The sequence below is a fragment of the Cyprinus carpio genome, chromosome B8, assembly GCF_018340385.1.
Source record: "Cyprinus carpio isolate SPL01 chromosome B8, ASM1834038v1, whole genome shotgun sequence".
NCBI classification, from domain to species: Eukaryota; Metazoa; Chordata; class Actinopteri; order Cypriniformes; family Cyprinidae; genus Cyprinus; species Cyprinus carpio.
In genome coordinates this window covers 965,913-984,156 of record NC_056604.1, presented here as the reverse complement: position 1 = coordinate 984,156, position 18,244 = coordinate 965,913, and the positions used below count along the sequence as shown (strand labels likewise).

The window sequence follows — 18,244 nt, the reverse complement described above, 5'->3', positions numbered from 1 at the left end:
CACGAGAAAACACAGTTTTTCTAGGCTACTTAAAATTACACATTTAATTCATTGTTTTAAATGTTGTTTCTTTGTGAAATTTACCAGCAATTTTTGAGTCAAAATGTTTTTTCATGTTTATTTACATTGCTCAGTTGTTCTGTACATTGATAAACACTATTGTTTATGAATCGGTGTGTCTTGTGTTACAGATTAATATGTGTATACGTAGCCTAAATAAATTCCTGAGACGGTGACGCGCGCGGGAGGCGGAGCGTCATACAGGAAGACGAATGCGCTGCTTCTCTTCAGTCAAATCCGCGCTCGCATCGCATCGCATCTGTATTCAGAGATGCAGCGACATCGCCTCTGCCGCGCGTTTGCGCTCCTCTATTTGCCGTTTTTAGGAAGCGCCATTGATTTTAAAACGCGGACGGGACCGCGAGTGACGGACAAGGTGAGACGCGCGTCCTGCCGCATTCTCCGCGACGCGTCCGCAATACAATCATCCATCCGCACCTACATGAACTAAACCTGCGGCGTATCGCTAGTGTTTTTGTCTCTTAAGAGATGATAGATCGCGCGCATGCGTGTCCGTCACTGCATCTATTCTGTTCATTCCATCTTGACGCGACGCGACGCATTCCTGGACTGTACAGAAACACAACAATGCAGCGTCATGACCAAATAAGCTGATTATGTACAAAAATTATCTATTTACATTTTTTTTTTAATGAATTAATATATATAAAAAAAAAGTTATCAATAAAAAAAATAATTAATTAAATAAATAACTCCCTCCCACCCAGTCTACACTGAATTAATTCAAAAAAAAATAAAAAAAAAAAAATATAATAAAGTAAAATAGTATTGCTATTTAAAATATCTGTTTTCTATGTGAATATGTGTTAAACTGTAATTTATTTCTGTGATGTGCAGCTGTATTTTCAGCATCATTACTCCAGTCTTCAGTGTCACATGATCTTCAGAAATCATTCTTATATTCTGATTTATTATCAGTGCTGAAACTGTTGTGCTGCTTCAGATTGTTTTGGAACCTGTGATACTTTTTCAGGATTCTTTGATGAATAAAAAGAACAGCTTCAATTCAAAATAGAAACCTATTCAAACAATATAAGTTAGAAACTGTTTTATCACTTTTAAAAAAAAATCAATTTAACATCCTCCCTGAATAAAAGTATTAATCACTTTTAAAAAAAGAAGGAAAAATATTTACTGACCCCAAACTTTTGAACAGTAGTGTAAAGTGTTAAAAAAGAATTATATTTTAAAGAAATGCGGTTCTTTTTAACTTGTCATTCATCAAAGCATCCTGAAAAATTTATCAGTTTCCACAAAAATATTGTGCAGCACAACTGTGTTCAACATTGATAATAATCAGAAATGTTTCTTGAGAAGCAAATCATCATATTAGAAGGATTTCTGAAGATCATGTGACACTGAAGACTGGAGTAATGATGCTGAAAATACAGCTGCGCATCAGAAATAAATTACAGTTTAAAAGAGATTCACATAGAAAACAGCTGTTTTAAATTGCAATACTACTTTACAATATTACTGTTTTTTTCTGTATTTTTGATTAAATTAATGCAGCCTTGATGAGAGACTTCTTTAAAAAACATTTAAAATCTTACTGTTCCCAAACTTTTGTACGGCAGTGTACAGGTGCATCTAAAATAAATTAGAATGTTGTGGAAAAGTTAATTTATTCAGTAATTCAAACTCAAATTGTGAAAACTCGTGTAAATGCACACAGACTGGAGTAGTTTAAGTCTTTGGTTCTTTTAATTGTGATGATTTTGGCTCACATTTAACAAAAACCTAACAATTCACAACAAATTAGAATATAGTGACATGCCAATCAGCTAATCAACTCAAAACACCTGCAAAGGTGTCCTGCGCCTTCAAAATGGTCTCTCAGTTTGGTTTCACTAGGCTACACAAATCATGGGGAAAGACTGGCTGATCGGACAGTTGTCCAGAAGGACATCATTGACACCCTTCAAAAGGAGGGTAAAGCCACAAACATTCATTGCCAAAAGAAGCGTGGCTGTTCACAGAGTGCTGTATCCAAGCATGTTAACAGAAAGTTCAGTGGAAGGAAAAAGTTGGAAGAAAAAAGAGCACAACCAACCGAGAGAACCGCAGCCTTATGAGAATTGTCAAGAAAAATAGATTCAAGAATTTTGATGAAACTTCACAAGGAAATGGACTGAGGCTGGGGTCAAGGCATCAAGAGCCACCACACACAGACGTGTCGAGGAATTTGGCTACATATTCCAAATTCTTGAGGGTTAGCCACTCCTGAGGCGTTCTTACCTGGGCTAAGGAGAAGTAGAACTGGACTGTTGCCCAGTGGTCCAAAATCCTCTTTTCAGATGAGAGCAAGTTTGTGTTTCATTTGGAAACCAAAATGGTCCTAGAGTCTGGAGGAAGGGTGGAGAAGCTAACAGAGCCCAAGTTGCTTGAAGTGCCCAGTGTTAAGTTTCACACAGTCTGTGATGATTTGGGGGTGCAATGTTCATCTGCTGGTGTTGGTCCATTGTGTTTTTTGAAAACCAAAGTCCTGCACCTGTTTACCAGAAATTTTGGAGCACTTCATGCTTCCTTCTGCTGGACGCAGCTTTCTGAAGATGCTGATTTCAGTTTTCCAGCAGGATTTGGCACCTGCCCACACTGCCAAAAGCACCAAAAGTGGTTAAATGGCCATGGTGGTGTGTGCTTGACTGGCCAACAAACTCACCAGACCTGAACCCCAGAGGAAATCTATGGGGTATTGTCAAGAGGAAAATGAGAACGAAGAGACCAAAGACAATGCAGATGAGCTGAAGGCCACTGTCATAAGAAACCTGGGCTTCCAGACCACCTCAGCAGTGCCACAAACTGATCCCCTCCATGCCACGCCGAAACTGATGGCAAGTAATAAAGCAGAAGGAGCCCCTACAGTAGTGATACAGTAGTACAGTAAATGAACATACTTTCCAGAAGGCCAAGCACTACACAAAAATGTTTTTTTTATTGGTCTTAAGAAGTATTCTGCTGCGCATCAGAAATATTTACAGTTTAAAAGAGATTTCACATAGAAAAACAGCTGTTTCTTAAATTGCAATACTACTTTACAATATTACTGTCTTTTTTTTCTGTATTTTTGATTAAATTAATGCAGCCTTGATGAGAGACTTCTTTAAAAAACATTTAAAATCTTACTGTTCCCAAACTTTTGTACGGCAGTGTACAGGTGCATCTAAATAAATTAGAATGTTGTGGAAAAGTTAATTTATTTCAGTAATTCAACTCAAATTGTGAAACTCGTGTATTAAATAAATTCAATGCACACAGACTGGAGTAGTTTAAGTCTTTGGTTCTTTTAATTGTGATGATTTTGGCTCACATTTAACAAAAACCTAACAATTCACAACAAATTAGAATATAGTGACATCCCAATCAGCTAATCAACTCAAAACACCTGCAACAGTTTCCTGAGCCTTCAAAATGGTCTCTCAGTTTGGTTCATTAGGCTACACAATCATGGGGAAGACTGCTGATCTGACAGTTGTCCAGAAGACAATCATTGACAACCTTCCACAAGGAGGGTAAGCCACAAACATTCATTGCCAAAGAAGCTGGCTGTTCACAGAGTGCTGTATCCAAGCATGTTAACAGAAAGTTGAGTGGAAGGAAAAATGTGGAAGAAAAAAGAGCACAACCAACCGAGAGAACCGCGCATGCCTTATGAGAATTGTCAAGAAAATAGATTCAAGAATTTGAGTGTGAACTTCACAAGGAATGGACTGAGGCTGGGGTCAAGGCATCAAGAGCCACCACACACCAGACGTGTCGAGGGAATTTTTGGCTACAGTTGTTTTTCGTATTCCTCTTGTTTAGCCACTCCTGAGGTGGTCTTACCTGGGCTAAGGAGAAGAAAAACTGGACTGTTGCCCAGTGGTCCAAAGTCCTCTTTTTCAGATGAGAGCAAGTTTTGTGTTTCATTTGGAAACCAAGGTCCTAGAGTCTGGAGGAAGGGTGGAGAAGCTCAGAGCCCAAGTTGCTTGAAGTGCAGTGTTAAGTTTCCACAGTCTGTGATGATTTGGGGTGCAATGTCATCTGCTGGTGTTGGATCCATTGGGTTTTTTGAAAACCAAAGTCACTGCACCTGTTTACCAAGAAATTTTGGAGCACTTCATGCTTCCTTCTGCTGACCAGCTTTCTGAAGATGCTGATTTCATTTTCCAGCAGGATTTGGCACCTGCCCACACTGCCAAAAGCACCAAAAGTTGGTTAAATGGCCATGGTGTTGTGTGCTTGACTGGCCAACAAACTCACCAGACCTGAGCCCCAGAGAGAATCTATGGGGTATTGTCAAGAGGAAAATGAGAAAGAAGAGACCAAACAATGCAGATGAGCTGAAGGCCACTGTCAAAGGAAAAACCTGGGCTTCCAGACCACCCTCAGCAGTGCCACAAACTGATCTCCTCCATGCCACGAGAAGTATCTGAGGCAGTAATTAAAGCAGAAGGAGCCCCTACCAAGTATTGAGTACATGTACAGTAAAAGAACATACTTTCCAGAAGGCCAACAATTTACAAGAAATGTTTTTTTTATTGGTCTTAAGAAGTATTCTAATTTGTTGAGAGTGAATTGGTGGGTTTATGTTAAATGTGAGCCAAAATCATCACAATTAAAAGAACCAAAGACTTAAACTACTTCAGTCTGTGTGCATTGAATTTATTTAATACATGAGATTCAAAAATACATGTTTGAAACAACATTTTGGGGTAAATTTTCTCTTTAAGTGAGCTTGTAAAATCTAAAATTAAACAATATAGTATATATATATATATATATATATATAGTATTATACACACATACACTGTGCTGCACTGCAAAAAATGATTCTCTTACTCAGTGTCTGTGTCTTGTGTTCTAGTATAAATATCTAAACATTCTTGAAACAAGATTCATTTACTGTACAAGTAAAATGATTTAAGATATTATGTCTTGTTTTCTGTAAAAAAAAGTATCAAAATATTGTTAGTTTTTTCTTAAAGCAAGCAAAAATATCTGCCAATGAATTTTTTTTTTTTTTTTTTTACAGAAAACAAGGCATAATATATTTTTACTTGTACAGTAAATGAATCTTGATTCAAGAATGTTTAGTTATTTATTCTAGAAGACAAGACACAGACACTGAGTAAGAGAACGGCTGTTTGCAGTGTGGTTGTGATGTTTGGCTGTGAATAGTGAAAGTGCTGGTTTGTGCTGCAGGTGTTTTTTGACATCACCGTCGGAGGACACGAGGTTGGCAGGATCGTGATCGGTCTGTTTGGAGAGGTCACTCCTCTGACCGTGCAGAACTTTGTGGCTCTTGCCACAGGAGAGGTAAAACTCACATCCTCCTGGTGACACACATCTATCATCATACAGCAGCACGCTGCTCTGACACACATGCTCTCTGCAGAAGGGTTACGGCTACAGAGGCAGCAGGTTCCATCGGGTTATCAAGGACTTCATGATCCAAGGAGGAGATTTCACCGCTGGAAACGGATCAGGAGGTGAGGACGAGTGCGCTTTAGATTTACTCACTGCAAAAAACGATTCTCTTACTCAGTGTTTGTGTCTAGTTTTCTAGTATAAATATTTAAACATTCTTGAATCAAAATGCATTTACTGTACAAGTACAATGATTTAAGATATTACGTCTTGTTTTCTGTAAAAACATTTTGTTAGTTTTTCCTTAAAACAAGCAGAAATATCTGCAAATGATCTAAGAAAAATAATCTTAATTCAAAGGCTAGACAAGATTATTTTTCTTGCCAAGTTGGCAGAACTTTTTTTTTTTTAGAAAACAAGACTCAATATCTTAAATCATTTTACTTGTACAATAAATGCATCTTGATTCAAGAATGTTTAGATATTTATTCCAGAAAACAAGACACAAACACTGAGTAAGAGAATCATTTCTTGCAGTGCTCTCCCTCATGTCTTGAAGAAAATGTTCATGTTTCTCTGTTTAAAATGTATAAAATGAAATATATGATTGACAGCAGGTATGATTACACGCACTCATGTTTATCAGTCGAATGATTCCAATCTGATTTCAGATTTTGAAGGTCCTGTTTATAACAGTTATTATTATAATTAACTAAAACAAAAAAAACTAAAAAATAAAAAGATATTTACATTAAATAAATTATAATAAATAATATAAATAAATATAATAAATAGAAAATAACTTATATTATTATTACTAAGCATTTCTCATTTCTCAGGACCAAAATTTTTCTTGTTTAGTTTAACGTTATGTACTAAAACATTAAAAAATTAAAAACTACAAAGACATATTTAAAAATAAACTAACAAAAGACAGAAACACATTTCTAAATTTCCATTTAGATTAACCCCAAATAAAAAAAAAAAAAAAACTAAAAACAAACAAACAAATAAAAAAAAACAAACAAACAAAAAAATAAACAAACAAACCAAAAAAAAAAACAAAACTAAAAAAACCTAAAAAAAAAAATATATATATATATTTCATTACTTTTTTATAACTAAATAAACTAAAACTAATAATTAAACAAAAAAACAGAATATATAAAAATAAAAATAAAAACAAATTCAAACTATTAACCAAAACTACAATAGTATATCAGTAATACTAAAATAACACTGGTTTATATGAACTTACGCACTGGGTCGGTCAGTATAATTGTCATTTTCACCTTGATGACACATATAGAAAGAAAGCAGATTTTTATAAAGAACATTTTAGCAGCCTCTTCTAGTGACCATAAGACACAAATAACAATAAGCACGTTCGTACAGTAGCCTACTGTATGTGCAAACATACACTACATATCAATCAGATTAAATTCAATCATCAAAGGTGTTTATAAGGTCAAGGTCAAGGTCAAGGTGCATGGAAAAGCATCAAAATGAGGTCAAACCTGATGTTCTGCATGTATTCAGGAGAAGATAAACATCCAAAAACACAACACACAGAACTGTAACTCTAGTTAAAATAATCAAAAGGAATCAACTTAACCAATTATACCTACAAGATCAACAATCTCAACCATCTTTGCGCCAGCATGGCCAACACCGCAAACCAACACAAACAACACCAACGGCTCGCAGTTCTTCATCACTTTAGCCAGAGCGCCGTGGCTGGACGGAAAACACGTGGTGTTTGGCAAAGTCCTGGAGGGGATGGTATGAGAACAACACACATTACACCTGTTTACTAACACACACACACACACGCACACACTCACACACACACTCGCACACACACACACACGCACACGCACACGCACTCACACACGCACACGCACACGCACACACACACACACACACGCACTCGACGCACGCACTCAAACCGCACGCACACACACACTCACACCACACCACACACACACACGCACTCACACACACGCACTCTCACACACGCACACACACACACTCACACACGCACACACACACGCACACACAGCCCACACACACTCACACACGCACAGACACACACACACACACACACAAACTCACACACACACACTCACACACGCACACCACACTCACACGCACACGCACATACACACACCCCACGCACTCAAACACACGCACACACACACACCACACACGCACACACGCACACACACACACGCACACACACACACGCACACACGCACACACACACGCGCACACACACACACACGCACACACGCGCACACGCACACACACGCACACACACACGACACACCACACACACCCGCACACACGCACACACAACTCACACCACACCCACAGACACACACACACACACACACGAACGACACCCACACACACACCACTCCCACCCGCACACCCCCACTCACACCGCACCCACACACCCACACACCCACATGCACACCCACACACACACACCACCACACCCACACACACACTCACACACCCCCCCCAGACCCACACACACACACACACAAACTCACACACACACACTCACACCTCACACCCACACCACACTCACACGCACACCCCACACACACACACGCACCCAACCCCTGCCGCACACACACACACTCACACACACACACGCACACACCACACACACACCACGCACACACCACACACACACACACGCACGCACACACGCACACACACACTCACACACACGCACAGGACCCCCCACACACCCCACACACTCACTCACACACACACACACACCACTCACACACGCACACCACACTCACACGCACACACACACACCACACACACACACACTCGCGCACACAAACACGCACACACACACACACACACTCACACACACGCACACACACACACACAACACACACACACACGAACTCCCCACACACACCACACACACACTCACACACACAGAGTAAATAATGTTACTAGAAACCAACAGTCAGATTTATTTCTAAAGCGCTTTCTATAGCACAGATCGTTTCAGAGCAGCTTCACCATACACTCAAATAATGTTAACAAATAAATTAACAAGTTTTATTTAAGCTGTAAATATTATTTAACATTCCTAAACCTATTGCATACGGGTCAAAGTAGTTCAGCAGTCAGTAGTTGATTTGACAATGAAGTGATTTAAGCTGAATAATGACTGTTTAGTATATTTTTACAGCAGAACTGACTTCTGTTTGCATTATTGAAGCACTGTTTTCTCATCTGTCAGTGTGAAGCACTCTAGAAATAAAGGTGACTTGACTTTAATAAGTTCATCAGGTATGAGCCAAACTCTGCTGTGTTTCAGGCTGTGGTTCACACCATCGAGCTCCAGGACACTAACGATCGTAACCTGCCCTACACCGAGTGTGTGATCGTCAACAGCGGCAAGATCAAGCTCAAAGAGCCCTTCGTGGTGGAAGTGGAGGGATGGTGAACCGTCTTCATGTATTCATATCTGCTGTCATGTGCTGTGATCCTATCATCAGATTCTTCTCTTACTATGCAGCCGCTTATTGCAGCACACCATCATACGGCCAAATGTGACCCGTTCTGGCAAAATGAGTCGGAATGAGCAAATTTTTAAAAATGAGTTCTATTTGTATTCATTCTCCATTAAAAGCACCTTCAAAATGAAATATGACTTGTTAGGATCTGACAAAAAATGACTGAGCTACAGCCGTTTGAAGACGACGGAGTCAGCAGATCTGATTTAGAGAAAAATAGAGTTCAAGCTTTCTGAAGATTCCAAATCAAAATCACCAATAATTAATAATAATAACTATATTATTAATCACAGTATTGCTATTTTTTAATTTTACCTTTGTTATTAAAAATAATAACAAAGATGCAAATAAACAGTAGTTTAATCAAGAGTCTTTTCTTTTAATGTGTGATTAACACTGAGACAGATCTATATTAGGACCTGCTGTAATGCATGGATCTGATATAACGCTGCACATCAGATTTGATCATCAGAACTGTTAACTAAACGTTCATGTAAGACATAACAGATGATGTTTGTGTGAATCTCACCAAGACATATTTCACAATAATGTACTTTATAGAGAGACTGCGTGTCTTATGCATGCGCTTTGTAAATGTCAGTCAGCGCGATCATTTTGTTTTCATCACCATGGGTTTGCAAATCATATTTCACTGGTTTGGACTCAAGTCATCGAGAATTCAATAATATGAATATCCACAAAGCTGGAATGAAGTGCTTTACAACAATAGACCTACAACTTGAGAAGCAGGTACTCCTCTCAGAAAACATACAAATAAAGATGATTTTAGAGGTTTAATTACTATTTAAAGCATTGGGATCACTAGAAGAGGGCTTAATGAACTCATTTTTGTGAAAACTATTTTATTTATTTTGCCCGTCGCTCAGAATTAGTCCGTGCACATTCACACTCGCTCTGCCAGCACGGCTCACAGATGTGTGTGTTTCTGCGCAGCACTTTATCACACTGTAGGACGGTTTACTGCAGAAATCAGCCACACACACGTTTATTACCATCCTCTGAGTGCCAGAAGACATGCTTGAACTTGTTTGAAATCTCCACTATTTGAATTGTGATGCAGAAACACAAATGAGCTTTTAGAACAATCTGTCTTTTGTTTTAAAAGAAGAGATGTAAATGTGTTTCAGTTTGCATTCATATTTAGAAACTAAATCATTCACTTCATTCAGACACTTTGAGCTGATCAAGTGTTTTTCTTTAATTGCTAATGTGATCTTTTTACACCACAGACTGAACAAAATTAAGCATCGTTTGGTAATTAGTTGAGCAAAATTGGTTTTATCTGATTGTGTATTAAATTTAACAGCTGTTAGCTATTCAGTTGAATTCATTACATACCTTTTCTAGCAACGTTTCTGACATTATTAAGATGACACAGTTTAACTCTGAGTTCTTCTCACATTTTATTACCATTTTCTAAACTATAGCAAATAAACTGTGATATAATGTGATACATGTTGAAGGTGTCTGAATAAGTTTTTTCACTGTATATTAACTGATTGAAAGAAATGTCATAATCATATCACTTATATCAGTTACTGTTAGTTTACAGTATTTATGAATCTTTGTTAAAGTTAGTTAATAAAAACACCTGTTCATTGTTAGATCAGGACCATTAATGATGTATGAACATGAACTCAGATTAATAAATGCTGGAGAAGTATTGTTCATGTTAACTAATGTAACCCTACTGTAAAGTGTTTCCACTGAAACTGAATTAATTGGCATTACAGTAATCTGTGAGATCCACACACATACGCAAACCTGTATTCTGCAGGTTTTATGAAGAAAACTGTAAGACGTTTTAAAGACCAGTTGAAGAAAATTTAAGGAATAAATTAAAGGGAACACAATAAATGTAAATGTCTACACGATGAGTCGTATTGTTGAGAATTTTGAACTTCCAACCAGTTATTTTAGTATCATTGAGATACTATTGTAGTTTTTGTCAATTTTTAAAATTAGTTTTTTATTTTAAAATTTTACTTCATTGTTTTGTCGGTTGTATTATTTTTTTTATTTTTATTTTTTTACTGAATGTTTTTTGGTTGTTTTTGTTTTTTTAAATATATATATATATATACAGAGAGAGAGAGTTTTTTCAGTTGCAGTTCATCAAGTTAAACTAAATGAAAACAGTGTTTTTATACTTTATTTTATTTCACGCTATTTTTTTTTTTTTTTTTTTTTACAATTTTAGTTTTGAAGTTCTCAAAAAATATCTTTCTTCAGTTTGCATCTCAGTTTATTTTAAGGATGTAATCCTTCCATCTTTATTTGACCCTCTAACTCTATCACTCTCTATTCTAATTCTATTTTATCTGTTTGTTGAATTGAGTCTCTAACACTTGCACTCTATATTCGTTTTCTAACTGTTTGTTTTCTCAAAAAAAGGCTAGCCTTTTCTAGCCTTCTCTATTCTTTTTCTATTCTATCTACTTGTTTTCTTTATATATATATATAAAACCCTTGCTACGTGTACTGTGTTAAACTAACTGAGTCTTGTCACAGCACTTGCATATCATTGCTCTTTTGTTAGTTTTGATTGCTTCTGTTGTCATCATTTGTAAGTCGCTTCAGATAAAAGCATCTGCTAAATGACTGAATGTAAATGCATTGTAAATAGATGTTTATATGTACTGCAAAACAAAAACAAAATACTGAGGAAGAGATTAATTTTTATCAAAGCATGTCATATTTAATACCACGACTTCAAGAACTGAACACATTTAAGAGCTTTTTCAGACGTCGCTGTTTCAGTTGAACCCTTTACCTATAAACCGATGTTTTACTCTGACAGTGTGCGGTTAAATAAAGCACAAACTCACAGATCTTGAGGCGCGCAGACACTGACTTCTCCACTGTGACCTGTTATAACATCTTCAGCCAACAAGTGCGGCTCTGAGGAGCTCTGGGAGGTATTTCAGCCGCTTTGGAAAATAGCAGCGAATCGATGGAGGAGCCGTTTGGAACTGGAAGTGTGTCCGGCGCGGAGGTGAGCGGAGATGACAGGCTTCATTATCAGCAGAGCTGGAGTCCCCTCAGGAGCGCTCCTGCTGCATGATGGGACAGTTTGCTGGAAAGGTCAAGAGCAGACAAATCAGCCGGGCAGAAAGCATCTTAAACTGTCCCTGATAGAGGCAGAGCTCAGAAACTCCTTCTGTTTCACACTGCTCCGTTTCTATTAGATCAGCACTGACGACCGAAAAAAACTCTAGGCCTATATTTATCAGATGATTATCAGTTATCAAATGCAACCTCCTCTAACATTTAAAAGTGGCTTTTTTATATATTGTCAGCGTTGCACATTGATTACAGAGCACTGAAGTCTCTCCGCTGACAAACGAATCATTTCCAGATCTCCTCATCAGTTTCTGCCGTATTTGACGTCCCTGTAATGACACGTCTAACCCTGTAATTTTAGTTTTTGAAGTTCTCAGAAAAATATCTTTCTTCAGTTTGCCTCTCAATTTATTTTGTTATAATCATCTTTATTTGGACCCTATAACTCTATCACTCTCTTATTTGCTAATTCAATTTTATCTGTTTGATGACTTGAGTATCATATAACCCGTGCACTCTTATATTCGTTTTCTAATCTGTTTTGTTTTCTCAAAAAAAAGGGCTAGCATTTTCTAGCATTCTCTAATTCTGTTATATTCTTATCTACTTGTTTCCTTTATATATATATAAAACCCTTGCTTCAATGTACTGTGTTAAACTAACTGAGTCTTGTCACAGCCACTTGCATAGCATTGCTCTTTTGTTAGTTTTGATTGCTTCTCTGTGTCATCATTTGTAAGTCGCTTCAGGATAAAAGCATCTGCTAAATGACTGAATGTAAATGCATTGTAAATAGATGTTTATATGTACTGCAAAACAAAAACAAAATACTGAGGAATGAGATTAATTTTTATCAAAAGCATGTCATATTTAATCCCACGACACTTCAAGAACTGAACACATTTAAGAGCTTTTTTTCAAGACGTCGCTGTTTCAGTTGAACCTTTTACCTATAAACCGATGTTTTACTCTGACCGTGTGCGGTTAAATAAAGCACAAACTCACAGATCTTGAGGCGCGCAGCACACTGACTTCTCCACTGTGACCTGTTATAACATCTTCAGCCAACAAGTGCGGCTCTGAGGAGCTCTGGGAGGTATTTCAGCCGCTTTGGAAAATAGCAGCGAATCGATGGAGGAGCCGTTTGGAACTGGAAGTGTGTCCGGGCGCGGAGGTGAGCGGAGATGACAGGCTTCATTATCAGCAGAGCTGGAGTCCCTCAGGAGCGCTCCTGCTGCATGATGGGACAGTTTGCTGGAAAGGTCAAAGAGCAGACAAATCAGCCGGGCAGAAAAGCATCTTAAACTGTCCCTGATAAGAGGCAGAGCTCAGAAACTCCTTCTGTTTTCACACTGCTCTGTTTCTATTAGATCAGCACTGACGACCGAAAAAAACTCTAGGCCTATATTTATCAGATGATTATCAATTATCAAATGCATCCTCCTCTAACGTTTAAAAGTGGCCTTTTTATATAATATTGTCAGCGTTGCACATTGATCACAGAGCACTGAAGTCTCTCCGCTGACAAGCGAATCATTTCCAGATCTCCTCTCAGTTTCTGCCGTATTGACGTCCCTGTAATGACACGTCTAACCCTGTGTAACTCTGACAATTATTACCCAGAGTCCTGCAGGTCTTTACAATTAGAGCTGGAATCATCACGCTGACGTGTCTGACAGATCGGATCAGACGTCCGTGCAGTTATTCTGCTTCCATTAATTCACACTTAGTGACAGACTCACATTTATACATTTTGATTAATGTTTAATTTCAGAAGTTTTACATTCGTGATCCAGTAAAAATCTTTTCTGCTCAGCAAAGCTGCTTTTATTTCATTAAAAATGCCGTTAAATTGTGAAATATTATTGCAATTTAAAACAGCTGTTTTCTGTGTGAATCTCTGTTAAAGTGTAATTTATTTCTGTGATGTGCAGCTGCATTTTCAGCATCATTACTCCAGTCTTCAGTGTCACATGATCTTCAGAAATCATTATAATATGATGATTTGCTGCTCAAGAAACATTTCTGATTATTATCAATGTTGAACACAGTTGTGCTGCACAATAATTCTGTGGAAACCGTGATACATTTTATTCTTCAGGATTCACAGATGAATAGAAAGTTCAAAAGAACAGCATTTATTTGAAATAGAAACATTTTCTAACATTATTAATATCTTTACTGGCACTTTTAAATAATTTAATGTAACCATGGTAAATAAAAGTGGTCATTTTTGTTTTTAATCTTTCATAACCCAAACATTTGAATAGTAGTATATGATGTTTTCTACATAAATATTGTGCAGCACAACTGTTTTCAACATTGATAATAATCAGAAATGTTTATTGAGCAGCAAATCATCATATTAGAATGATTTCTGAAGATCATGTGACACTGAAGACTGGAGTAATGATGCTGAAAATACAGCTGCACATCACAGAAATAAATTACAGTTTAACAGATATTCACACAGAAAACAGCTGTTTTACATTCTTATAATATTTCAAATTTTTACTGTTTTTACTGTATACTTGATCAAATAAATGTTGATTTAATAAGCAGAAGAAATTTCTGAACAAACACACAAAAACACACTTTCATTTGCAGTACAAATCATGTTGTAGAAGTCAAAACTACTGTGGAATAAAAAGCCCAAATTCAGCGAGCCCAAAGCAATCCGGTCTAAAAATGTGGCTGCAGCCGCAGAAATCAATAGAAGCATCTCTTTGCTCTGAGAAGACACCTGCTGGACAGCATTGATCCTCCCTTCAAGCCTCTCAGCGGCTTCCCGCTACGCGTCACCAATTGTCTGCCTTTTTCTCTTTTGCCCGTTAAAATATGGTCACAAATTTACAAAAGGGCTTGTTCTCCCCGACCCCGGTGAGGTACCATCACTCAGTGGAAAAACATTGTGAAAATATCAAAGGGAAGCGCGGTGCCACATAAACACAGTAATGATTTCCCCAGAGTTTCTGCCAAGAGCCGGTGTCACCCGAAAGCAGCGTAAATGGTGACATATCCTCACTCAGGATCCCGGGAAATCGAACCCTGACATTCTTTTTAGGGCCCGAGACTCTTCATCAGCCAATTACCGCGGTAAGCGGAGAGCGTGCTTCTCCCAGCGCAGACTACGACTGCGTTCACTGCCAAAACAGCCTCGACAGTGGAGCTCGGGGCCCCGGGGCCCAAAGGAACTATTTATATATGAACTCAAGCCGCTTCGGATCAAACGCCCTCCACTTTTTTGCAGGCGGCATGAACGGCACACGGATGAAGACAAAGGAAAAGAGAGCGAGCGGTGAAGGCTTGAATACAGTGGCCATCGGTCATGTGTTTGTCCTTCTCACTTCATCCAATGGGGTATAATTAATAAACAAATAGATTTAAAACATAGGCTGTATAAAGTGTTTCTTTCTTCTGTTAAACACAAAAGCCAATAGAGATCATCAACTCTTCAATTGCCGTTCTTCAAAATATCTTTTTGTATGTTCAGCAGAAAAAATATTAATATTAAGCGACATATATTTTAGACACAATATTGTCAATTTAAACTGTTTTTGCCCCAAAATAGTTCCAAACAGAGTCACAGATGAACATTTGCATCTCCGACCAACAATGCATTTTGAATGAATTGGTTGAGTCAATGATTCAATGACTTATTCATAAAGAAATCATTCCAATTAATGAATCAATGACTCATTAAAGACTGTGACTTGTTGCCACCTACTGGTAGTTTTCCTGTCTCTCTCTCTCTCTCTCTCTCTCTCTCTCACACACACACACACACACACACACATATACATACATACATACACACACACAGCTATGCAAAAAAATAAAAGACCACTTACGATTTATAGTTATATGTTTGAGTAAAACTTTTGCTTTATTTTGTAAACTACTGATGATACTTCTTCCCATTTTTAAATCTAAATGTTGTTATTTAGAGTATGAAATGACAATTGTTCAAAATATCAAAAAAATGCCATGTTTTCAAACGTTTACATTCATTTTTAGACAACACAATACCAATGTTTTAACTTCAGAAGATTAAAGTAATCAATATTCGTTATCAAATCATAAATCTTATATCACTATTCATGCAGTTGTAAACAGTTTGTGTAAATACATCTAAAAGCCACTTCTGCACAACAACGATGGATTTTTATCTGATTTAATTTGGTTAAAGCTTTATTAATATTCTAAATGCTCTTACTGAATAAATTAAAAGAAAGGGAACACGTTAATTTAAAAAGGTTGGAAAAGTTGCCTTTGTAATGGAAATCGATTTAAATATGGAAATGTTCTGGCAACCCTGGTAAAAAAGTAATATATTTAAAATACATTTATAGCATAGTTAAAATCTATTAACATATTTACTGACAGATAACTTGAGACTTACTGAGATGCAAAAATTATAATTAAACTTTTCTTGACATACTACTTCTGCACAATGCACTTTTCTTAATATTAAGACTAAAATGTGTTTTAATGTCACTTTTGATCTTTGAATAATATCAGTCTTTAAATGCAAAATATTTAAAGTGTACACTCGCAATAGTTTCACTTTAGCACAGTAAAATATACTAAGTATATCTTTAATTGTACTTCTGTACAATTAAAGCACATTACAATTAGTTGTTCCAATTTAGCATACTTAACTTTAAATACACCAGTTTAGCATACTAAAAGTACATAAATATGAATATGTTTGTTGTAGTATACTTAAGCATGTATTTCAAATAGGGAAAGTTTCTGTCACTGCTTACAGGTTTGTGCTTATTTTTCAGATTTGCATCCTGCAAAGTGTTTTTCTTTTTGGCGTCACAGAAAAGGCCACCCTATGCTTGAAAGACGCTTCCAGTTGACAAAAAGCCCTTAAATAGTCTAAAACGCCGCTGATAGAGTTTAGTCGTGCAGGATAGATGAAAGCAGTTAGGCCGCTGATCAGGGCAATGTTTAATCATTAAGATAAAGTGTTCACGCCGGAGCCGTTGTGGTAAATTTATGCATAGCGCCACATTCATCATGGCCTCAGAAGCCAGAAAAGAAAGTGTTGCTTAATAAATCAGCCGGACGGAGAATCTCCTGAAGAAGCAGCTGTTTGAATATTCCCAGCAACACTAATCATGCTGTGAAACCACGCCGGTGGCCTGACCGTCGCTCGCCTCTGATAAGAAGTGTATTCCTGCTCAAAAATACGGTCTGAAAAGATACGTTTCCCACTATAACTTTTGTCAGGTTACAAGAAACTTGTCCATACTCACCACTGTTATTAGATATGATGTGAAGCATTCACAAAATAAATCACTTGGTGATTGGACATCATCTGTACATTTTCGAGGGGTACATATTTTGGCATATTCTGATTTTTGTGTATTTAAATGCAATGCTTTATTACATGATTTTGAAAATAATTCACAGTGGAAAGAGGACACTCATCCACGCTTTCCATGTAATTTTTATTATAAATTATAATAAAAAGGACATGCAGTCTGCCAAAATATGTAGCCCCCTGTTTTATTTTGCTAAACCTCGTTGATAAAACAACAATAGTAAAACACTATCTTTTAAACAAGTCACGTGTTATAGTTTCATTAGCCTTTTTATTTTGTGAATACTTCACGTCTAATAACACACTGCAAAAAAACGATTCTCTTACTCAGTGTTTGTGTCTTATTTTCTAGAATAAATATCTAAACATTATTGAATCAAGATGCATTGACAAGTAAAATGATTTAAGATTTAAGTCTTGTTTTCTTAAAAAAAACAAGCAGAAATATCTGCCAATGGTGCAAGAATAATTATTTTAATTCAAAGACTAAACAAGATGATTTTTCTTACCCCGTTGGCAGATATTTTTGCTTGTTTTAAGCAAAAATTAACAAAATGTTTTTTTAGAAAACAAGACTGAATATCAAATCATTGTACTTGTGCAGTAAATGCATCTTGATTCAAGAGTTTTTAGATATTTATTCTAGAAAACAAGACACAAACACTGAGTAAGAGTTTCTTTTTTTTGCAGTGCAAGTTTCTTATTACCTGGCAAAAGTTAGTGGGACCGTATTTTCGACCGGGGATACACTCTTAAAATAAAGGTGCTTAAAAGGTTGTTCACAGCGATGCCATAGAAGAACCATTTTTGGTTCCACAAAGAACCATCTCTTTCTTACCTTTTT

At 37.0% G+C, this 18,244-nt stretch overlaps 1 pseudogene; it reads left to right on the top strand.

Moving 5' to 3' along the window:
• The first annotated feature begins 228 nt into the window (after positions 1-228).
• On the top strand, positions 229-9,113 carry LOC122138199 (annotated as a pseudogene).
• The last annotated feature ends 9,131 nt before the right edge of the window (positions 9,114-18,244 follow it).